Source organism: Phascolarctos cinereus, unplaced genomic scaffold (assembly GCF_003287225.1).
Source record: "Phascolarctos cinereus isolate Bilbo 61053 unplaced genomic scaffold, phaCin_HiC Scaffold_5;HRSCAF=322, whole genome shotgun sequence".
Taxonomy (NCBI): Eukaryota; Metazoa; Chordata; class Mammalia; order Diprotodontia; family Phascolarctidae; genus Phascolarctos; species Phascolarctos cinereus.
Genome location: NW_027555958.1, coordinates 216,094,068 through 216,105,370, shown reverse-complemented (window position 1 = coordinate 216,105,370; position 11,303 = coordinate 216,094,068). Strand labels below are relative to the sequence as shown.

General features: G+C 36.2%; 1 pseudogene across 1 annotated transcript in view; it reads left to right on the top strand.

The window, feature by feature from the left end:
• Positions 1–1,105: 1,105 nt before the first annotated feature.
• LOC110213536 (elongin-A-like) overlaps positions 1,106–11,303 on the top strand; it is a 37,091-nt pseudogene continuing 26,893 nt past the window's right edge. The window contains exons 1-3 of the transcript XR_013487129.1: positions 1,106–1,118; positions 1,687–1,736; positions 7,634–7,716. The product of XR_013487129.1 is annotated as an elongin-A-like (transcript). The remainder of the gene's footprint in view (positions 1,119–1,686; positions 1,737–7,633; positions 7,717–11,303) is intronic.

The following is an 11,303-nucleotide window of genomic DNA, read 5'->3' as shown; positions in this document are numbered from 1 at the left end:
AAAGAATCCACTAATCACTGCCTGAAAAGATCTCCAAATGAAAACTCCCAGGAACATCATAGCCAAATTCCAGAACTCGCAGATCAAAGAGAAAGTATTGCAAGCAGCCAAAAAGAAACAGTTCAAATATTGTGGAACTACAGTCAGGATCATACAAGATACGGAAGCTTCCACATTAAAAAACCAGAGGGCTTGGAATATGGTATACCAGAAAGCAGAGGAGTTAGGATTACAACCAAGAATCACCTACCAGCAAAACTGAATATAATCTTTCAGGGGGAAAAATAGGCATTTAATAAAATAGAGGAGTTTCAAGCATTTCTAATTAAAAGACGGGAGCTGAATAAAAAATTTGACCTCCAAATGCAAGTCTCAAGGGAAATATAAAAAGGTAAAAAAGAAACAAGAAAGAAAAAACATAAGAAATTCAATAAGGTTAAACTATTTATATTTCTATATGGCAAAATAATATTTGTAACTCTTAAGAACTTTATTAGTGTAAGAGCAATTAGAAGGAGTATATATAGACAAAGGATGTGGAATTAAGGTGACTTTGAAGAGATGATACACCAAAAAACAAAATAAAGTGGTGAGAAAGAAAATTGCACTGGAAGAAGGGGGGGGGAGGAGATTGAAAATGGGGTAAATTATCCCACATAAAAGAGGCTTGAAAGAGCTATTATAATGGAGGGAAAGATTGGTGGGGGGGAAGGGTGCTGAGGAAACCTTAAACCTCACTCATCAAAATTGGCTCAAAGAAGGAATAATATACACACTCAGTTGTATATAGAAATCTATTTTACCCTATAAGGAGGTAGAAAGGAATAGGGATAATAGAAGGAGGAAGGGTGACTGATAAAAGGAAGAGTATATTGGGGAAGGCAGTGATCAGAAGTAACACTTTTGTGAGGAAGGAAAAGGTGGGGTGTAAGAAAGAGGAGGTGATAAATAAGTGAAAAATTGCATGGAGGGAAATATGGTTATCATAACTATAAATGTGAATAGGATGAGCTCACCCATAAAACGGAAGTGGATAGCAGAACGGATTAAAAACCAGAAGTGTACAATATGTTGTTTACAAGAGAAGTATTTGAAGCAGAGGTACATGCAGAGTAAAGGTAAGGGGCTAGACCGGAATCTATTATGCTTCAGCTGAAGCAAAGAAAGTAGGAATAGCAATCATGATCTCAGACAAAGCAAAAGCAAAAATAGATCTAATTAAAATAAATAAAGAAGGAAATCATATCTTGCTGAAAGGTACCATAGACAAGGAAGTCATATCAATATTAAACATATATGCACCAAATGGTGTAGCATCTAAATTTTTAAAGTTGAATGAGTTATAGGAGGAAATAGATAATAGAACAATACTAGTGGGGGACCTTAACCCTCCTCTCTCAGAACTAGATAAATCTAACAACAACAAAAAAAATAAACAAGAAAAAAAGTTAAGGAGGTGAAAAAAATTCTGGAAAAGTTAGATATGATAGATCTCTGGAGAAAGTTGAATGGGAATAGAAAGGAATATACCTTTTTTTGCAGTAGTTTATGGCCCCTACACAAAAACTGACCATGTATTAGGACATAAAAACCTCACAACCAAATGCAGAAAAGCAGAAATAGTAAACACATCCTTTTCAAATCATAATGCAATAAAAATTACATTCAATAATGGACGATGGAAAGAGATCAAAGAGATTAGTAAAATTGAAAGTAAGAAAACCATTGAACTAATAAAACTAGAAACTGGGTTTATGAAAAAAAAACACGATAAAATAGATAAGCCATTGGTTAATGTGATTAAAAAGGAAAGAAGAAAACCAAATTACTAGTATAATAAAATGAAAGTGGTGAATTCACCACCAATGAAGAGATTAAGGCAATTGTTAAGAGCTATTCTGCACAATTATATGCCAATAAATTTGACAATCTAAATAAATGGATGAATATCTACAAAAATATAAATTACCCAGATTAAGAGAAGAACAAATAAAATACTTAAACAATCCAATCTTAGAAAAAGAAATTGAACAAGCCATCAATGAACTTCCTAAGAAAAGATCTCCAGGGCCAGATGGATTCACAAATGAATTCTACCGAACATTTAAAGAACAATTAATCCCAATACTATGTAAACTATTTGGAAAAATAGATGAAGATGGAGTCCTACCAAATTCCTTTTATGACACAAATATGGCTCTGATACCCAAATGAGGAAGAGCCAAAACAGAGAAAGAAAATTATAGACCAATTTCTCTAATGAATATTGATGCAAAAAAATTAAATAAAATACTAGTAAAGAGATTACAGCAATATATCACAAGGATCATACACTGTGACCAGGTAGGATTTATACCAGGAAGGCAGGTCTGGTTCAATATTAGGAAAACTATCAGCATAAGTAACCATATCAATAACAAAACCAACAGAAATCGTATTACCTCAATAGATGCAGAAAAAGCCTTTGACAAAATACAGTATCAATTCTTATTAAAAACACTAGAGAGTATAGGAGTAAATGGAAATTACCTTAAAATAAGTAATATTTATCCAAAGCCATCAACAAGCATTATATGTAATGGGAATAAGCTAGAATCCTTCTCAATACAATCAGGGTTTAAGCAAGGATGCCCATTATCACCTCTATTACTTAATATTGTACTAGAAATGTTAGCTATAGCAATAAGAGAAGAAAAAAGAAATTAAAGGAATTAGAATAGGCACTAAAGAAACAAAAATATCACTCTTTATAGATGATATGATGTTAAACTTAGAAAATCCTAGAAAATAAGCTAAAAACTATTTGAAATGATTAACAACTTTAGCAAAGTTTCAGGACACAAAATAAACCCACATAAATCATCAGCATTTCTGTATATTACCAACAAAGGCCAGCAGCAAGAGATAGAAAGGGAAATTCCATTTAAAATAACTGCAGGCATGTAAAATACTTGGGAGTCTAACTGCCAAGACAAACCCAAGAACTATATCAACACAACTATAAAACACTTTTCACAAAAATTAAGTCAGAATTAAACAATTGGAAAAACATTAATTGCTCATTGGTAGACTGAGTCAATGTAATAAAAATGACAATTCTACCTAAATTAATCTATTTATTCAGTACCATACTGATCAAACTATCAAAAATTATTTTATGGAACTAGAAAAAATTATAAAATTCATCTGGAAGTACAAAAGCTCAAAGATATCAAATGAATAAAGGGGAAAAAATGCAAAAGAAGGTGGTCTAGCCTTACCAGATCTCAAAATGTAATTTTGAGCAGTAATTATCAAAACAATCTGTACTGACTAAGAAATAGAATGGTGGATCTGTGGAATAGATTAGATACAAATTATATTATAGTAAATGACCATAGAAATCTAGTATATGATGAACCCAAAGAACCAAGCTTTTGAAACAAAAACTCATCATTTGACAAAAACTGTTGGGAAAATGAGAAAACAGTATGGCAGAAACTAGGTACAGATCAACATCTCACACTGTATATCAAGATAAGGTCAAAATGGGTACATGATTTACACATAAAGGATGATAACATAAGTAAATTAAGAGAACATGGGTTAGTTTATCTGTCAGATTTATAGATAAGGGAAGAATTTAGGATCAAAGAAGACATACAGAGCATTACAAAATATAAAATAGGTAATTTTGATTATATAAAATTTTATTTTTATTAGATTATATAAATTATTTATTATAAATTTTAATATAAATATAAATAATATAAAATGTGATAATTTGATTATATAAAATTAAAATTTTTAAAACCAATGCAACCAAAATTATAAGGAAAGCAGAAAATTGGAGGAAGAATTTTGCAGCAAGAATCTCTGATAAAGACATCATTTCTCAAATATATAAAGAACTGAGTCAAATTTACAAAAGTACAACTCATTCCCCAATTAATAAATGGTCAAATGATGTGAACAAGCAGTTTTCAGACAAAGAAAGCAAAGCTATCTATAGTCATATAAAAATGCTCTAAATCACTATTGATCAGAGAAATGCAAATTAAAATAACTCTCGGGTACCACCTCATACCTATCAAAGTGGCTAATATGACAAAAAAGGAAATATTGAATGTTGGAAGGATGTGGGAAAACTGGGACACTAATGCACTGTTGTTGGAGTTGTGAACTGATTGAACCATTTTTGAAAGCAATTTGGAACTATGCTCTAAGGGCTATAAAACTGTGTATACCCTTTGGTCTAGCAATACCACTGCTAGGTCTATATCCAAAAGACATCCAAAAAAAGGGCAAAGGATCTATTTGTACAAAAATATTTATAGCAGCTCTTTTTGTCATAGCTATGAATTGGAAATCAAAGAGATGCCCATCAATTGGGGAATGGCTAAATAAGCTGTGGTGTATGATTGTAATGGAATATTACTTTGCTATAAGAATAACGAGAAGGATGATTTCAGAACACCTGGAAAGGCTTACATGAACTAAATCACAGTGAAGTGAACAGAACCAGGAGAATGTTTTACACAGTAACAGCAATATCGTTCGATGAAGAACTGGGAATGACTTAGCTATACTCAGCAAAATGACTAATGTGTAAATGTTTTACATAATTGCACATATATAATCTATATCTGATGGCTTACTATCTCAGGGAGGGGGGAGGGGAAAGAGGGAGGGAGAAATAGAATTTAGAACTCAAAACTTTAAATGAATTTTTTTAAAAATTGAAAAAAAATAAAGATGCAGCCTCTTATGGCTATGCAGGAAGAAGAAGAAGAAGAAGAAGAAGAAGAAGAAGAAGAAGAAGAAGAAGAAGAAGAAGAAGAAGAAGAGAAATATAGCCAATGAAAAAAGAAGATAGGTTAATCAGTGGGTAGGTGCTCAAAGCTAAATCCTAATCAGGATACCCACTTACCCCTTGACAATAAATTGGAGAATTTGGGGAAAAAAAGAAAGAAACAAAGAAAGAAAGAACAAAACTTAGCCTACTAAATGATGTGCAGGAATTGACTAAACTCAACAAGGGTGTGTGCCTCTTCTCCCCCAAGAGACCTATATGTCATATTATATGAAAGATGCAAAAGACCTAAGACGTGATCTTTACCCCAAAGTTGCAGCTATTTGGGAAGTAGTATTTAAGTATGACAATCTAAGAATCATGTTATAGACCATGACAGTTCTTTGTTTCTTAGTTCCCCTTCACAATAAAGCTTGGTTTCCATAAAGTGCCATATAACCTGTGTCCATCCAATGGCACAGTCTCTCCCAGGGCCTGAGCTGCTACTTGGGAATAAGTTGAACTTTATTCCAACAAATATGGCTGCCAAGGTAGCTACAGAAAGTGCTTGTCATATGCCCAACCATTTTTGTCTTGAAAGAAAGAAAGAAAGAAAGAAAGAAAGAAAGAAAGAAAGAAAGAAAGAAAGAAAGAAAGGAAGGAAGAAAGAAAGAAAGAAAGAAAGAGATTGTGTCTTTTCTCTCTATCTTGCTGTTAAATCTATGCCATCAATTCCACAATAAGTTCCCCATCTACTTATGTCCCACCTTTCAGCATCCCATGGTTGATTGATATTCTCATAGTTTCTAGATTTAGAACTGGAAAAGACTTTTGAGGCCATGTAGTCCAAATTTGTTCTTATTCTCTGGTTGAGGAAAAGGAGGCCTAGGAAGGTTATGAGTTGTCCACAGTAAAATTTGGTAGTTTAAGGGAAAGGGACAAAGGAAGATAGTGATCCCATCATGGGGGAATGGGAGGAACTCTTTTTAATTTGTGTTTAGTTCATTTTGCAAATTTTTGCTGAGCATTTATAAAGACCATGCTGGGTGCTATTGGTATACAAAAATACGGTCTTCAGGAGCTTTCGATCTAGCTAATGCCTTTTATTACAGAACTACCTGTTGGCATTTCAATACATTAAGATGATGCTGAAAAGTTAAATAGATTTGGTAGCATTAAGGAAGGTGGGATATGATAGAGAGCCCAACTTAAGAGCTGGGAGAGAAGTGGGTCTAAATTTTGCTTACAACATATCCTCAGTTTCCTAAATATTCCAAAACTCTAAATAAATGTCAGTTATGAATTTCCTCCCTTTCCACACCCTTCCCTTCTAAATACCCCAGTGCCCAATTTTCACAAGAGACTTTCCCACTTTTGAGTTGTTTACTGTCCCTCATATCTCCAATGCTCTACCTTTTAGAACTCCTCAGCTCCCTTCTAGGCTCATTTCAAAAGACATTTTCTACACCAGGCCTTTCCTGATTTCTTTTCCCTCTCATCCCCCTAATGACTTTGTATTCACTTTCTTTTTATGTTGTATTTACTTACATGTACCTGTGTACATGTTATATTCTCCCAGTAGAATGTAAGCTTCTTGAGGGCAGGGGCCATTCTATTTTTACGATTTTGTATGCTCAGCATCTAACACAGCGCCTTACCTTAACAAATGCTTGAGTTATATTGAATGTTCTGGTTTGAAAGCAAAAAAGCTGCAGATATGCTAAAGGAAAATTTTTCTTGCACATGCATGAACTTTGTCCAGTGCACAGAAAGGAAGCTCTTGCAACTGCTTATGATCAAATTAGTTAAAGAAGAGATAATCCAAAAAATATCACTCAATCAAATGGTTGTATGCATTTTTATGTATTATGGCTTGGCAAGAGGTGCTCAGGAGGAATGCCCCTTATGCTGTTCAGGCAGAATAAAGCAGAGGAATCAAACTCCACTGCCTAGTGCATCAGAACCAAATTAAAAGGCAATTGTGGAAATTTAATTTAATTTAATAAATTTAATAAAAATTGTATTTAATAAAATGTTTAATACATTTTATAAAATTTAATGTGATAGATTTTAATAAATTAATAAATTTAATAAAATAAAGAAAAATTCGATACAACACAGAAAATGTTAATTTATGGTTTTCTAAGTCAGTACGTGGCCCACCAGAATTTGTTTCTATTTGAGTTTGACACCATTGGTCTAAAGGATATGGCTTTAAAAGTTATAAAAGTCTCAAAGCAAAATAGCTTGTGACCTTAGGTTGTTTTATAAGGGATGAATGACTGTTTAATGTGACTCATCATCTTAGATGTGCTGAACTGTGGGTGGTAAGTTTAGTGATATTCCATTTTAATAAACTCATTTTTAAACATGGGAGACATCTTTTTTGTTTTATCTTATAAGGAGGGAGGCAGTGTGATAAAGTGGAAAGAATATCATCTCTAAGGTCAAAGGACCTGGGTTAAAATCCTACCTCTAATGTTAACAAACTACTTTAAGTAAATCATTTAACCCTCCCCCCCCCCACCTCGGGCTTTAATTTCCTTATTTGTACAGTGAGAGGCTTGACTAGATGTCTTCTGAGGGCTTTTCCAGATTAGATCTATGATCCTATGATTTCTACCCTAAATATGCTTGTCTTTTTAATTATCCTAAAAGTCCATACCATCTAAATTATCTTATTTACAAGTATCAGTTAAGTCACTTTTCCTAAAGTATGTCCCTCCCCTCCCCTGCCCTCATCCTCATCATTGAACTAACATTACGAATGAAAGAATATTATTCACAAATCTTTATCCAATTTTATTCTTGTCCAACTATGGAATCAAAATGGTGATTGTTTCTTTCTACTGTTTTCATGAGAAAACTGGAATAAAAAAAATTGTGAATGGCTTTAGGAAGCTTACAATTGCTGGAGATCTTGTTAAGGCCTTGATCAACCAATGGAAAAATAAAAAAAGAAAATAGAAGGTATTTATTGATCCAATTTTAGTTATTTGTTGAATTGCATTTCACTTAATGTATTTTTTGAGTACCTAGATTAATAAATCTCCTTCATTGTTGAGGTTTAGAGGTTTAGGTGTGCTGGGACCCCAAAATCATAACATATGGGTCCTGTCGAAATGAATTCAACCCAAGCCTTCTTTCAGACCGAGACAAGGTTTATTAAAACATCCGCCATATTGGCCAGACTCTTAAAGAATCTAAGCATTTGTATCACTAATGTAAGCACAAGAGGGCCCTATCTTAAGAATCTAAGCCCCTTAATGGAGAAAAGATGGACCTTATATACAGAAAAACTGTGGGAGGGATCTAGGAGTGGTCAAGTAATCTGGGGTGACTGGAGGAGGGGTCTGGGAGAAAGGGGTCTAGGGAGGATCTTGATGGGAGTGGCCAGTAGGGTGGGGTGACTGTGAGGTAACAGAATGCTGGGGACCTGCACCAAAGGAGATAAAATTAAGGGTGGGAAATGGCCAGGGACCATGGGGAGGTAACAGAACAGAATTGGGAGATTGGGTGTAGTCACAATGAAAGGCCAGTTGAGTGGATTATAGCCTGAGGCAAATGCCAGAGATTTTGGCCTTGAGGGAAAGTCCAGGGTTTTCCTTTTTGGGGTCCAGATCCCAAAGACATGGTCTTTTCCTTTTAGGGGTTCAGATTCCATCCCTATCATTCATGATCCATTAAAGATCAGTTTCTTACTTATAAGGGGAAGGGAATGGGAGGAGGGAACAAGCATTATTATGCACCTAGTATGTGCCAATGACTGAGCTAAGCATTTTACAAATATTATCTCATTCAATCCTCACAACATCCCTGTGAAGTGGTACTGTTATGATCTTCATTTTCCAGTTGAGAAAATTGAGGCAAATAGAGGTTAAATGACTTGTCCAGGGTAACTCAGTATGGATTTGAACTCCAGTCTTCCTGACTTCAGTACCTGGGCTCTATCCACTGCACCACCTAGCTACCTCCCAGTGTGTTCCCAGTATAACTATTGGAAGTAGAGGAGCAGAGGGGAAATGTTGACCTACTAAGTACACTAGGTCTGCTTCAGCCTCATAACCTGAAAGGTACATAGTCTTGTGGCTTTTATTCCAGCTTTGACTTTCTGCTAATATTCTACCAGATCCCAGTGATCACTTAGTAAGCAGCTAAATTGACAAAGCTCATGAAACATCAAGGTAAAATTGTCAGCATGACATGATGAGGTGATATCATTCAACAAGTGCTAAATACTTATTATGTTAGGAGCTGGAAATAGAAAGACAAAAATGGCAGTCCCTGCCTTCAAAGAGCTTACATATCCTTTCAGATGATTTAAGAGTAGGATAGTATTATCAATAAACTCAAGTTTCATTTCTCAGAGAAAGGAGGCTCAGTGATATATTAGGACATTCTTACCTTTGTTATTTTTCATTGGCTCTTGGACCTTACTTTTATGGTCATGCTGAGTATGAATGGTAATTACTAGTTTAATCCTCAGGGGCATTGCTACCACGGTACCTGGTGAAGATTAGGGTCCAGATGTCATACACTTGTCCTGGTGATTATTTATTCCATTGGGCACTAGAGGGCACTCAAGGGAAATGTCAAACTGGTTTTTAAGATAGAGGGCTGTATTTATTCCCTGATTCTATCTCTTTTCTGGGCAGCTATGCTTTTTTTGCTAGGCTAGGGCTGGGATCTTTGTGAATTTATCTTTGGTTTAGCCTTGCACCCTGGAAAAACTGCACCTTCTCCCCTTCATGTTATTTCCATGAAAACATATCAGGTTAGGATGGCATTATCGTACCATCACATCAGGATAGGACAATAGCATCAATCACACAAGCAGCATTTCACTTTATACAGCTGTTTACTGTTTGTTGTTTGTCCTTTGTTCTTGAAGAGGACCAATGACATCAGGAGGGTAATGTCTTGACTTGCAAAAGAATTGGATTTAAGTGACGCAGAGCTGTGCAAAGGCATCAGCCTCACTCTCTCCTCCAGTCATTTGGAGTCCAGTGGCAAGACATAGGTCAGGGTGGCTGACAATGGCCTTGGGTGCAGTGGGAGACCTTACCCTTTTTAAGCTAAGCTAGGATATCGTAGGAGTAAAAGAAAAAGATTTATAACTGTCACACTAGTTAAACTTAGCAGCTCTTAAACCATCCTATAGGTACTCCCCAAAACAAGGAATTTCAGGAACACAACTTGAGTGTCAAATCAAAAACATTTAATAAGCACTTGCTATTGCCAGACACTGTGTTAAACCTTGGGGTTACAAAGGCAAAACAAACAAAAAATAAACCAAAAAATCAGTCCTTGCCCTTAAGGAGCTTCCATTCTAATGGGGGATGTAACCTACAATCAGCTTTGTGTAGAAGAGACTGAAGTTCTCTGTCTTGCTCTAGATAACTCCTGTCCCTCATGCATGAGCAGGGCATTAATCTCCGAGGAGAAGTCACATACCAGTGGACTTTGGGACTCTGGTTACATTGGAATGAATATAATGTATATAGGATAAATTGGGGATAATCTCAGAGGGAAGGAAGTAGCAATGAGAGGGAGTTGGAAAAGGATTCTTGCAGAAGGTAGGAATTTAGCTGGGACTTGAAGTCAGGGAAGACAGGGGGCAGAGATGAAGGGGTGGGGGGTCGTATTCTAGGTGGTGTAGCCAACCAATGAAAAGGCACAGAGCTGAGAAACGGAGAGTGTCGTTTGAGGAACTGCAAACTGTTATCACTGGGAGCGAGCAAGCATCTCCCAGTTGCTCTTCTTTTCACAGCCTCTAGCAGGGTCTATGTCTAATCAGTTGGGTTTGTAAATGTATGGGGAAGGAGGTGAGGTGTGGGGAGACACTGATTCTTCCTCTGTCTGCTATTCCTCGCCCATTCTATTGCTGTGTAGTAATTGTTCTTGCCCTCAGATTTTCTGGCACCATCACCTCATCATGTTGGGAGTTTATATGAACTCCTGAACTGGGGGGTTTGTATGAACTTCTCTCTGCCTATTCTCCCATTGCCTTCCTAGGCATAGAGACAAAGTGTTCCTTCTATCTGACTGTACTACATGACTTGTGTCAGTCTCTTTTGATAATCTCCTCTGGCAGCCAAAGCTTGATCACTCCCTCCTTCTACTCCACGTGTCTTCCATTGCTGGGTCTGGATACATTCTAGCAAGTAGGAAGGTAGGGGAATGGAGTGAAGAGGAAAAATACTACATTTAAGATCAGAGGGCATTATGACTGACTTCTTCCAGAAAATCCTGGGTATTTACTAGGGTTCTTGGGTTAGTAGGTAAACTATTGTGTTAGTGTTGATCAGTCCACAGTCCCTACACAGAAGGTCCCATACAGTCAATGCAAATAATCCCATACAATCAATGTAATAGAGAAGTGGAAGGCGAAGAGGAAGGAGAAGGGGAAGGAAAAGGGGAAGGGGAGGGACTGTGCTATTTAATTTACACATTCTCTAGCCTCTACTCTCAGCTACAGTTTGCTGCCTGATCTTCCTGGCTTGGCATAACGGAAGGACGCACTAGTACCTCC